The sequence below is a fragment of the Hyla sarda genome, chromosome 1 (assembly GCF_029499605.1).
Source record: "Hyla sarda isolate aHylSar1 chromosome 1, aHylSar1.hap1, whole genome shotgun sequence".
Lineage (NCBI taxonomy): Eukaryota > Metazoa > Chordata > Amphibia > Anura > Hylidae > Hyla > Hyla sarda.
The window spans coordinates 88,818,379-88,830,441 of NC_079189.1; positions in this window are offsets into that span (position 1 = coordinate 88,818,379).

Consider the following 12,063-nt stretch of genomic DNA (forward strand, 5'->3'; position numbering starts at 1 on the left):
GGCCTTTATCACGGTCATACCCAAAGAGGGCAAGGACCCCCTCCTCTGCCCTAGTTACCGGCCGATATCTTTGATCAACATAGACGCTAAGTTATACACGAAAGTGCTAGCTAACAGACTGGCGGTACACTTGAACTCCCTTGTACACCCTGATCAAGTTGGCTTTGTCCGTGGCCGAGAGGCTCGAGATAACACACTCAGGGTTTTTTCCTCTGTATTCTATGCTCGACGCCATAAGGTCCCTCTCCTCCTTTTAGCCCTGGACGCGGAGAAGGCCTTTGATTGGGTGGACTGGGACTTTATGAGAGCGGTACTCTCCCATCTGGGCCTAGGGGGACTGATGTTGAGCAGGATACTGGCCTTATACGCAGACCCATCTGCGCAACTACGTGTAAACGGTCAGCTCTCGGCCCCCTTTCCCATTCACAATGGGAAGAGGCAGGGATGTCCCCTGTCACCTCTATTGTATGTTCTCTGCATGGAACATCTACTGGTGGCTATACGACAAAACCCGGATATTCGTGGGATATCTCTGCCCCCGTCCCATTACAAATGCTCGGCATACGCCGATGACCTCCTCCTGTTCCTGACCTCCCCCTTGGTGTCCTTGCCCTCTCTCCTAGACGCCCTACACACTTTTTCTAACTTTAGTAACTACAAGCTTAATCCTTCTAAATGCGAGGCCTTGAATATTACTATACCCCCTCATCTAGTTACGGCCCTGAAATCAGCATACCCTTTTAAATGGCAGTCCTGCTCACTCACATATCTGGGCATCAAGGTCCCCGCAAACCTGGCCGACACTTATCGCCTCAACTTCCCGCCGCTCCTTCAGGCGCTGCGCTCGGACTTGGCCAGGTGGGAGCGCAGAGACTTCTCGTGGCTGGGCAGAGTCAATGTGTTTAAAATGAATATACTCCCCAGATTACTTTATCTCTTCTCTGGAATCCCAGTATTCCTGCCACGCTCCTTCTTCAGGGAGGTCTCTGCGCTCCAGACTGGGCCCGCGCCATCACCGCATAGCGAAACACATCCTCATAAGACGCAAACGGGAAGGCGGGTTGGCCCTGCCCGACTTCACGTCCTACTACCTAGCCACAACTTTAACTAGGATACTTGACGGCTTTCACCACAGGACTGAAAAACAATGGGTGACCTTTGAGAGTGTAGCCTTTGGGACTGATATCAAATCTTTACTGTGGATGCCTATACACACCCTCACTAGCAAGGCGCCCTCGAACACCCCCCCGATTGCGGCATCTCTGATCGCGGTATACAGGACATATCTCAAACACCTGCCCCTCTTCCCTCCATCGGGCCCGCTCACCCCCCTGTTTGGCAATCCGGACTTTCCACCAGCACAAGATACCATGTCTTTCCTGTCCTTCCACCGAGTTGATGCACCCACACTACGTGACTTGACCACACGAGATGGTTTACGTTCCCTCCCGGACCTCCTTGGGGGGGCCCCTCCATCGACTGGTCTTATATTCCAATACACCCAGCTGACTCACTTTTATGTGACCCAAAAGACCCACCTGGCCCTACACAGGGAACTCTCCACCCTTGAACATCTCTACACTTCCCGCTCCCCGCCACTCAAGCCCACTAGTACATTTTATGCCCACATGCTGACGGCCTCCACAACTGACCCTTTGCCCTTCTGCCTATCGTGGGAGAGGGAACTGGACTGCTCTTTCTCTGAGGAGGAGTGGCGTCAAGCCTTTGTATGGTGCCACCGGTCTTCCATCTCATGTAAAGCACATGAAACTAATTATAAAATAATATTGAGATGGTACCGAGTTCCCTCTCTATTATCTCGCATATATCCAAACGTCTCTGACGCATGTTGGCATTGTGGGAATCCTGGTGGCACCATGACTCACATTTGGCTGAACTGCCCTGCCCTGACATCGTTCTGGTCCCAGGTACTTGAGATTATACATAGATTGACGTCTTGCCGTATCGAGAGGTCACCGAAACCACTCCTCCTATCCATCCTTCCTGACCCAGGCCATTCACCATCAAAGAAGCTTATCCACTTTCTTCTCCTAGCCGCCAGAACGGTGATTCCCGGGCTCTGGAAATCACCTTCACCTCCCACACTTTCGTCCTGGCTTCATGAGGTTTCCCACTTGTACCGTATGGAAGAACTCCTGGCTGACTCCCGGAACAGCCTAGATAGGTTCCTTAGTATTTGGAGGCCCTGGTTGGAGTTCTTGTCTTCCTCTGATTTTGTCACCCTTCACTCGAGTGACTAGGCCCTTTCGTTGAGCCCAACATCACTTGGTCCTGCCAATGTACCTGCGCTCATGCCCTGGGTGTCCCGGTGTCCGTCCACGCCAAGAAGTATACTACGTCCATCCCTTAGACCTTCTTCTCTCCCCCCCCTATTCTGTTTACCTATTTCTTGCCCTCCCCCCCTCTCTCTTTCTCCTCTCACTTCACTTCTTTTTTGTTTGTTTTTGTCCTTGTCCTTTGTACCACCACATGTCGGTCCGTCTGCGTTCTACACTTGTTAGATATATCCCCGTGACCCTTTGGTTAGGTAGCTTCTCGCAGCCCTTCCCCCTGACCTAGTTTTATTCCCCTCTTCGTCCATACGAGTCCCCTCTACCCCTGTGGGAAGAATGATATAGTGTCTCTGTTTTTTACCTGTTTTGTTTGCCAATGTGTGCCTGAATGGCCTAGAAACCCCTATACGCATGTTGATTATCTAAGTTTCTAGAATGAGTCCACACACATAGGTGGACTGTTAATGGCTGTTGTCCCATATTTCCCAAAGGGCGACACATTGTTGTTTGCTATCTGTGCCTCTCTGACAAGTCGCAGTTGTTGTATTGTTATTTTCTTAATGTAAACCTTAATAAAGATTTACTTCGAAAAAAAAAAAGAAATTGGAAAATGTTATGAAGTTGTGCAGCATGTCTTTACATTTTTCAGCAACAGCATCAAAAGGTGGGAACTTCTTTCTCTCACAAAAGAAGTAGCTCCTTCCTTGAATCCCACTCTAAAAAAATTGTGTCCAACCCGTTGGGCATCAAGACATGATGCTCTTTATGCTCTCCGTTTTCGTTTTGTTGATGTAATGAAAGCACTGGCTAAAATAATACTACTGTCTAAAAAGCCAGTTGAATGCTCAGAAGCTAGTGGACTTAAGAAATGCTTGGAAACCTTTGAGCTTGTAGTTATGGTTGTAGTACAAAGCTAAATTCTGGAAACGGTGAATGTAGTTTCAAAAATGCTACAATCTAAAGATGTAGATCTCTTTCAAGCAGCTGGCCTATTGGAGAGTGCAACCAACAACTTCAAAAATTTGAGGGAACAGTTTGAAGAAGTTAAGTTACGTGCATCTTCTCTTGCAACTGCTTGGGGAATTGATCCCAAGTTTTCTGATACAAGATTAAGGTACACTAAAAAAACATTTTTATGAACTCTGTGATGATCATAGGTTATCCAACCCTGAAGATAATTTTAAGGTAGCAGTGTTCTACACCAATATTGATATTATTATTACACAGTTAGAACACAGATTTTCTGGTACAGAAACGATTGTTTAGCGTTTTCATTTCAAGACTCCATCTGAAATTCTTCGAACAAATGATGATATGTTTGTAAAATCAGCAGAATTCCTAGCAGCCCAATACAAAGATGACTTATCAGCAGACTTTCCCGTTCAAATGCTGAGCTTTAGAACTGCATTAAAAGACCAGTTAAAAAATTATTCTGGGGGAACAATGAAAGATTTGGCAGATCTCTTATTTTTTTTTTAAATATTGCAATTCTGACAAGTGTTTTGGATGTTGCTACAGCAATGAAACTTTTCCTGACAGTGCCAGTTACAGTTGTGACAGCAGAACGATCCTTCTCAAAACTAAAATTAATAAAAAATTACCACAGAAGTACCATGACACAGGAGAGACTAAGTGGACTACCAATTTTAAGCATAGAGAGTGACAGAGCTAAAAGATTAGATATTGAAGAGCTAACAAAGGAGTTTGCACAAAGAAAGGCAAAAAGGCAAATGTTTTTCAAACCCAGTACCCCATTTTAATCAGAAGGTGCAGGTCATTTTTAGACTGCAGTCAAAGTTGCCAGTTAGTAATCTGATTGTATTAGTCAACTTAACACCTAAACATAACCTGTTCATAAATGCATGGTAGGCAAAACTGATCTTTTATTTTTTTATTTTAGTTAATCATTAAGGGGCAGTGGATTCTGCTTCCCATTGACTTTGTTATTATATGGTCCACTAAACTCACACTTAATGAGCAGGCTCTGGTCTGGTGCATAACATGACCCAGCTTTGTCTGAACAAGACTTTGAATGCCTCCAGCTCATTCACCCAAGAATGAGTTAAGGGGTGATGCTGTGGATAGCCACCTAACTCTTTTGTAGCCGACACAAAGCAGCAACATATTAAGCATTGCCATCTACACCTTACCTCATTCTTGGGTGAATGAGCTAGAGGCATACAAGCAGCAAGGCAGTAAGCAGCAATTTATGCATACCTTCGCTTACTGTAGTTGAGTAGAAAACCTGTCAAGATGATGGGCCTCTATAAAGGCTGACACTCACCTCACCACGCTCCTCGCAATGTATAATCAGCTGCACTGCAGCCTCCAGATAGCCTCCTCCTTGCAGATAGAACCAAGAGTGTGGTGAGGTGAGTGTCAGCCTTTATAGAGGCCCATCATCTTGACAGGTTTTCTACTCAACTACAGTAAGCAAAGGTATGCATAAATAGCTGCTTACTGTCTCCAGTCTAGTGCTTCAATCAAGCAGCCGCCAGTCGCCAATATAGTGCTTCAATCAAGCAGTCCTCAGTCTCTGGTCCCATAGTCAGTCTCTAGCACAGTGTGCCTGCCAAGTAGTGTACAGCATCCAGTCCAGGGTTTTAGTGAAGCAGTCTTCAATCTTCAGAGCAGGTATTTAACTTTTATATAACAAACAGTCTTAGTAAAGGTTATTTACAATCTGTAACAAACAGTCATTTGAGGATTATTTCTTTTTTGATTTTTTGTTTTAGATGCTTAGCTGGAAGTTCTACTCAAGAAGACACGTCTTCTTTTGAATTGCTTACGGTATGTATTTTATAACCTAAACAATTATATTTTTTTATATGCCTTGCTTTACTTCATCACACAATAGTTTACTCACTTGTTTATTTGCTTAGGTTGTTAAGCTTAAATAATTGTATTTTATTTTATCTGTTATATATATTGTACATTACAGTGATATAAAAAAAAATAACAAATGTAAGAATTACCTACAGATGCACTTCATAAGTCCATAGAAAATGCCTATGGCAGAACATTTCAGTATGGGCAGAGTAATTTAGGATGGGTGGGGTATATTGGCGTGGGCGTGACATACCTTGTGGGGGAGGAGCTTAGGGGCCTCCTCAAAAAATCTCTCAGGGGGGCCCCCAAATTTATTGTTACCCCACTGAATTGCAGCCTATCGGCAGCCAGTCACCCCTGTGATGTCACAGCCCTATATATTCGGCAGCTATTTTGCGGCTCGTCATTTCATTCATTACACTGCAGAGAGAAAGGGTGGACATGCTGCGTGTTACACAGAAAAGCTTGTTGCAGCAGCGTTTCACCTCTTAGTCACCTCAGCCTTCTGTATCACACAGAGCACAGTGTTTTTGCACAGAAATTAATTCTTACTGCAGCGATTAACCCCTCAGTCACTGTAAACAACATTGTATTACAGAGGGGGCAGAGAGCTGAGTGTTGCCTCAGCTGCAGAAAGGTCTTCACAGGAGGGAGAAATAATTTTTTAGGGCAAATCTGTGTCTTTGTTCCACAACAATTGGTCTGCTGGTTATACTAGTCTGTAGATGGTATAATCCATACCCAGCAGTCCATTCCTAATAGTATTTGAGAGAGTCTTTTCGCAATTTTGGGTTTAGTACAAAGTGACTGTCTGCAGCACTGTTGTGAACTGCTGGTGTTGTGGCCATTTTTTTTTTTTTTTTTAGCATACTGTAAAGCATTTTTCTGCCCTGATCAGTGCATTCCACATAAGCACATCTAAGTAGTGTACTATTTTGTACCTGTTAATCTGTCAAGGGCCTAGATACTGTGAAAGTCCAGGCAAAAGTACACACCTGCTGCTGTACTAGACAAATACTGTTTTAAGCGTAGAGAAGCGTATTGTGCTCCTCTCATATACACACTAAGTATGTCAGGCAGAGAAGTGCCAGGACATGCACAGAGGAGTGGCAGAGGAATAAATTCATTAGGCAGAGGTCGCAGCAGACTGGGGGCGAGTAGCAGCAGGAGTCACAGCGAGAGGCCTGAGCTCCCAGTATCAGCTAGAGGTCATGTCTCGACCAGCAACCCATCTGCCATCATCGATTGGTAAACACGGTCATTCACTTCATCACAAGTGAAATCTGATACCCCCAGTCAACAGTCGGTGGGTTCTCAGACACAACCCTCAGTTGGCATGGCCCGAGAGCAGTTCCTGTCCTCCCATTGCCTCTTTCTTATGCTGTTCTCTCCCCTTAAGAAGTATCTTATGCTGTGGATTCAGCTCCACTATTCAGTGAGGATGATCTAATAGAGGACAGTCAGCAGTTACTGCCCTGCCAAGAAGTGGAGGAGATATCTGCCGCTTCCCCCACTAGGCGGGCAAGTAGTGATGAGGAGAGTGACGTGGGAGGCGGTGTTGCCAGTCTTCACGGTCCTGCAGCAGACACTGTTGAGGAACCTGAGGAGAACATCAGTGACGTGCTTGTTGATGATGATGAAGCCGATCTCAATTGGGAGCAGGGTTCAGAAGGGGCCTCATCATCATCAGGAGAAGAGAGTTGCAGGTTGCCCATGAGGCAGCAGCTGAGCCAGCAAGGTGGTATTATGGTTGGCAGTCAGCATAGTGGTAGAAGTGGAAATTCTGGAGCCAAACGCAGCAGCCTACCTTTCTGAGAGGTTGTGGAACAGGGGTTCCTGGAGACGGCTGCAGTAGCAGTCAATTAGTGCGAACTGTTGGTGGGAAAATCAGCTACTCGGCAGTGTGGCAGTTTTTCATCAAGCATCCGGAGGAGGTTCACATAGCCACTTGAAAGATATGTCGGCAGAAGGTGAAGCGTGGCCAGGGTCCCAAAGTTGACACCATGGCCCTTCGTCAACATATGCTTCGCCACCATAAAGCGGCCTGGTAGAACCATGGCTCCGATGTAATGGTCCAGCCTGCTGCATCATCCAGTGGCACGACACTCCCTCTTTCAGCCAGGGCTCCACTACCCCAGCCAAAGGAAGCTGAGTGTCATACCCTCCTTCTATCGCTCCAGATGCTCCTGCTCCTCCTACATTTAGTCAGCCATTCTGCCAACAATCCATCGGCAAACCAATGTCTAAGAGACAACAGTATGCGCCCACTCATCCAATGGCGAAGAAGCTGAATGTGCTCCTGTCCAAGTTGCTGGTGCTGCAGTCCCTCCCTTTTCCAGTGGTGGACTCTGCACCTTTCAGAGAACTGATGGCTTGTGCCGAGTTGAGGTGGAGAGTCCCAAGCCGTCATTTCTTTGCAAAGAAGGCAGTACCAGCCCTGCACAATTTTTTGGAAGAGAAGGTGGGCCCGTCCTTGAGCCTGTCGGTGTGTACCAAAGTGCACAGCAGTGACGACGTCTGGAGCTGTAACATTGGTCAGGGGCAATAAATGTCCTCACTGGGTAAATGTGGTCCTGGCACAGCCACAACACCAACTTGGACAGGTCACGCCACTTACCCCTCCACGCTCTCAGGCCATTGGTGCTGTGACAGTGTGTGACTCCGCCTCCTCATTCTCCACCGCGTCCTCAGCCTCCACTGCCCAGACAAGTCTCAGTGGCCCTTCAGAATACCATGGCCCTAATTTGCTAAGATTGTTGTGTAGGTTTCTTTGGGGTTTTTAATTCCCTACAATTTATTTTCCACGGTATTTATTAAGCTTTCCCTACAGTTTCCACTTTCCCTACATTTTGCTTTTTTTACACATGCTCTGACTTGTAGGGTTTTCCTCAGCTCAAATCCACCACATTTTCTGTGGAAACTTTAGTAAATATGTTGGGATTTTGTGAAAATGTCGGGAACACGCCCCTTTTATGTGATCACACCCCCTTTCCCTGACGACCACACCCCTTTTTCGGGTTTTCTTAGCAAAATGGAGAGTTAGTTGGGTTTTTTCATATCAGGCGCAATATCAGGCACAAATTCAGGCGCAGACAGAATATCAGGCACAATGCGCCCGAAAATGGCGCACGACCCGACATAACATGTCGGGTTTGCAATAGTAAATGAGGGCCCACGTGTACAGGGCACGGTGGTGTCACGCTGTTCTTCACATGGTTTGTCTTGTCGAACGGAGTCAAACAGGGGAGGTACTGCTAAAAGTCATTCGTAAAGAATTCGGAGCATGGCTTACTCCACGAATACTGGAAATGGGAACCATGATGACTGACAACGGGAAGAACTTCTTGTCTGCGATGTGACTGGGAAGGCTGAGCCATGCGCCCTGCATGGCACACGTGTTCAATCTAGTTGTGAAGCAGTTCCTGAAGTGTTCCTCCCATTTGCAAGACATCCTAACAATGGGAAGGAAACTTTGCATGCACTTCAGCCACTTGTACACCACAAAGCACACCCTCCTTGATACTGTTCTGACGCGTGTTGGAAACACATGTTGGAAATTATGGCTAGTCAGGGCACTGGAGACGTGGTGCCTACATCTCACGGCCACATGAGCCCTGTGGGGGCTGAACTGAGGAGGAGGGGGAGGGGCACAATGGAGCACAGTTTAGGTTTCACCAAATGTTTTTTTTTCTAGTAATCTGAAAGGAAAGGAGGAGCAGGAGCAGCCAGAGGAGCTAGAAGGTTATGAGGAAGGCGAGACAGAGGACCCAGACACACAGTGGCAGTATGCAGTGGGGATGGAGGCAGGGAGTCTCTCCAAGTAACATACACAAATGGCACAATGCATGTTCACTTGCATGCGTAGTGAGAGCCGAATTGTCACTATTCGGCAGCGGGATGACTTCTGGATCTCCACCTTATTGGACCCTCGCTACTGGCACAAAATAGGGGCCTTTTTTTACACCCACTGAGAGGGAGGACAAACTGACCTATTACAGAGACATCCTATGAAGTCAGCTGGCCGATGCCTATTGGCGACGTTGTCCATCCTCTCGCAGGTCGGAATCAGGGGGGGCTCCCTTCGCTCAACTTCCACTGCTATGGCTGCTGGGGAGGGGTAGGGTGGCAGGAGCAGTATCAGCTCCATCAGCAGCAGCCTGAGTCTACAGTCGCTGATGAATAGTGTTGAGCGGCATAGGCCATATTCGAATTCACGATATTTCGCAAATATATGGACGAATATTAGTCATATATTCGCTAAATTCGTATATTCGTAATATTCACGTTTTATTTTCGCATATGCGAAAATTCGCGTTTGCGAAAATTGCATATGCGAAAATTAGCATATACAAAAATTAGCAAAAGCGAAAATTCGCACATACGAAATTAGCATATGCAAATGTTCACAAATGCAATAATTCGCACGCCAGTCTCACACAGTAGTATTAGAGCCTTCTTTAAACCACACAAGCTGGAAGCTGAGAGGGGTGATCACTGTGATGTGCACTGTGAAAAACAACCTCGAATATTCGTAATTATGAATATATAGTGCTATATTGGCGAATATTTGCGAATTCGTGAATATGCGATATTCGTGAATAAAATTTGCATTGCGAATATTTGCGAGCAACACTACTGATGAGTAGCTTTCTTCACCCGCATAGTGAAGTAACTCATCAGCAGCAAGTACATCTGGAGCAGGACTGGAGGCATACCCATGCCAACACACCTTGAAGATCTGCTGGGCAGCCAAACATGATTTGTGGCTCCAACTAGCAGAGTTTGCCCTGTAAAAGCTGTCCTGCCCGGCCAGCAGGGTGCCATCAGAGCGGGTGTTTAGTGTGATGGGGGCCATAGTCACCCCAAGGAGAACTCATCTGTCCACGAAAAATGTGGAGAGACTGACCTTTGTGAAGATGAATCAGGCATGGATCAGCCAGGATTTCCAACCACCAATGCTTGATGCATCAGAGTAGATTGACCATGGTTCCACACCATCACTTCACAAATATGTATAGTCACAAACAGATTTAAGGTGCTACTCCCCAGTTACAAACATTCCTCTGCATCAGATCTTTTTTCACCCACCTTCATCAGGAGTACTGGTATTGCCACCCACCGCACCATTCTGTCACCGGGTCACTTTCAGGACTCCTGATACTGCTGCTGCCACCTTCAGGCTGTCTCATTAAGCCACTATATGGTTTCCTCATACTTCAGCCACCTCCAGGCTGTGCCATTCAGCCACTATATGGTCTCTACATGCTGCCACAAACTCCAGGCTGTGCCATTCAGCCAATATATGTTCTCCTGATACTGATGCCACCTCCAGGCTCTGGCATTGTGCTGCCATGTGACATGTGACGCCTTGTTAGATTTGGCCCTTTGTACCCACACACAGGGCCCGGGACATTAAAACTTGGAAGTTAACATTTCAATTTCAAAATCCTCAATTTCACTATTTTACGTTTAAAATTTAAAAATCTTGCATTTCAATGGTTTCCTCATGCTTCTGCCAACTCCAGGCTTTGCCATTCAGCTACTATATGGTCTCATTATGCTTCAGCCACCTCCAGGCTGTGCCATTCTGCCACTATATAGTCTCCTCATGCTTCAGCCACATCTAGGCTGTGCCATTAAGCCACTATAGGGTCTTCTCATAAATCTGCCACCTCCAGGCTGTGTCATTCAGCCAATATATGGTATACTGATGCTGCTGGGCCTGGGCCTAAAAAATGTTATGGTAGTAGTAGCTACCATAAATCTTCAATTTAAATTTCAAAATTCTTCTTTTAATCTTAGGGATTGTGAAGCCCTAGTGTCTTCTCATGCTGCTGCCAGCTCCAGGCTGTTTTATTCAGCCATTATATGGTATCCTCATGCTGCCAACACCTCCATGCTTTTTCATTCAGACACTATATGGTCGCCTCATGCTTCAGTCACCTTCAGGCTGTGTCATTCAGCCACTATATGGTCTCTTCATGTTTCAGCAACCTCCAGGCTGTGTCATTCAGCCACCAAATGGTCTCCTCATGCTGCTAACACCTCCATGCGGTGTCATTTAGCCACTATATGGTCTCCTCATACTGATGCCACCTCCAGGCTCTGGTCATTGTGCCGCTCTGTGGCAGTGATTCCAATAGTGATGCCTGTAATCTGCATGTCATACTGAATAACAGTATTTTTTCACTACCCCAGTACACTCTGTATGCATGTTAGAACAAAGAAAAGTGTTCTACACCCCCTATTGAGGCTCTCTGTAGGCCAGAAATAGCTGTTTTTAATAAAGATTTGCCGCAAATAAATTCAACCCAAAAAATTTGGCGAATCCGCTGAATAGAATTTTTCAAAAGTTCACTCATCTCTAAAATTAAGTGTCTCTTCTATACATTTATTTTTAATTTCTTCTTCTTTATAGCTTGTTAAAAAAACACCATGCATTTTTTTGGTGGAAAAAAGAATGCATGGATGTTGGAAAACCCACATCCCGACTTTGCCTTGGCTTATACTGAAGTTATGCACTAAAGTTGGAGTTGTTGCATGCAGATAAAGCCACGGTAAGACTTACTGGCCCATGGCTGTATGATTTTGGGTGTAAATAATGTGGACATTGTCCATTACTTGTCGGCATGTTTTCATATGCAAGCAGTAATCTCAAAGTGAGAACATGTCCTTAAAGCGGCCAAACACTTTCAATAGCTATAGAAAAAATGTTTGTTTGACCATCACTCCTAATCTCCCCCATATACATGAACTTTAAGCATGGAAAAATGTTCATGTGTTCTTTATATAAAGAGGAGGAGGGTTGTATTTTAGAGAGCAAAAGAAGTGGGCAGTTTAAATCCCAACCCATATCCCGTTGATAGTGATTTAGAGATTACAGATTAATTAGATAGAGAGACCTAGTGAACTGTCTTGGTGACAGTTGCACTTTAAGGAC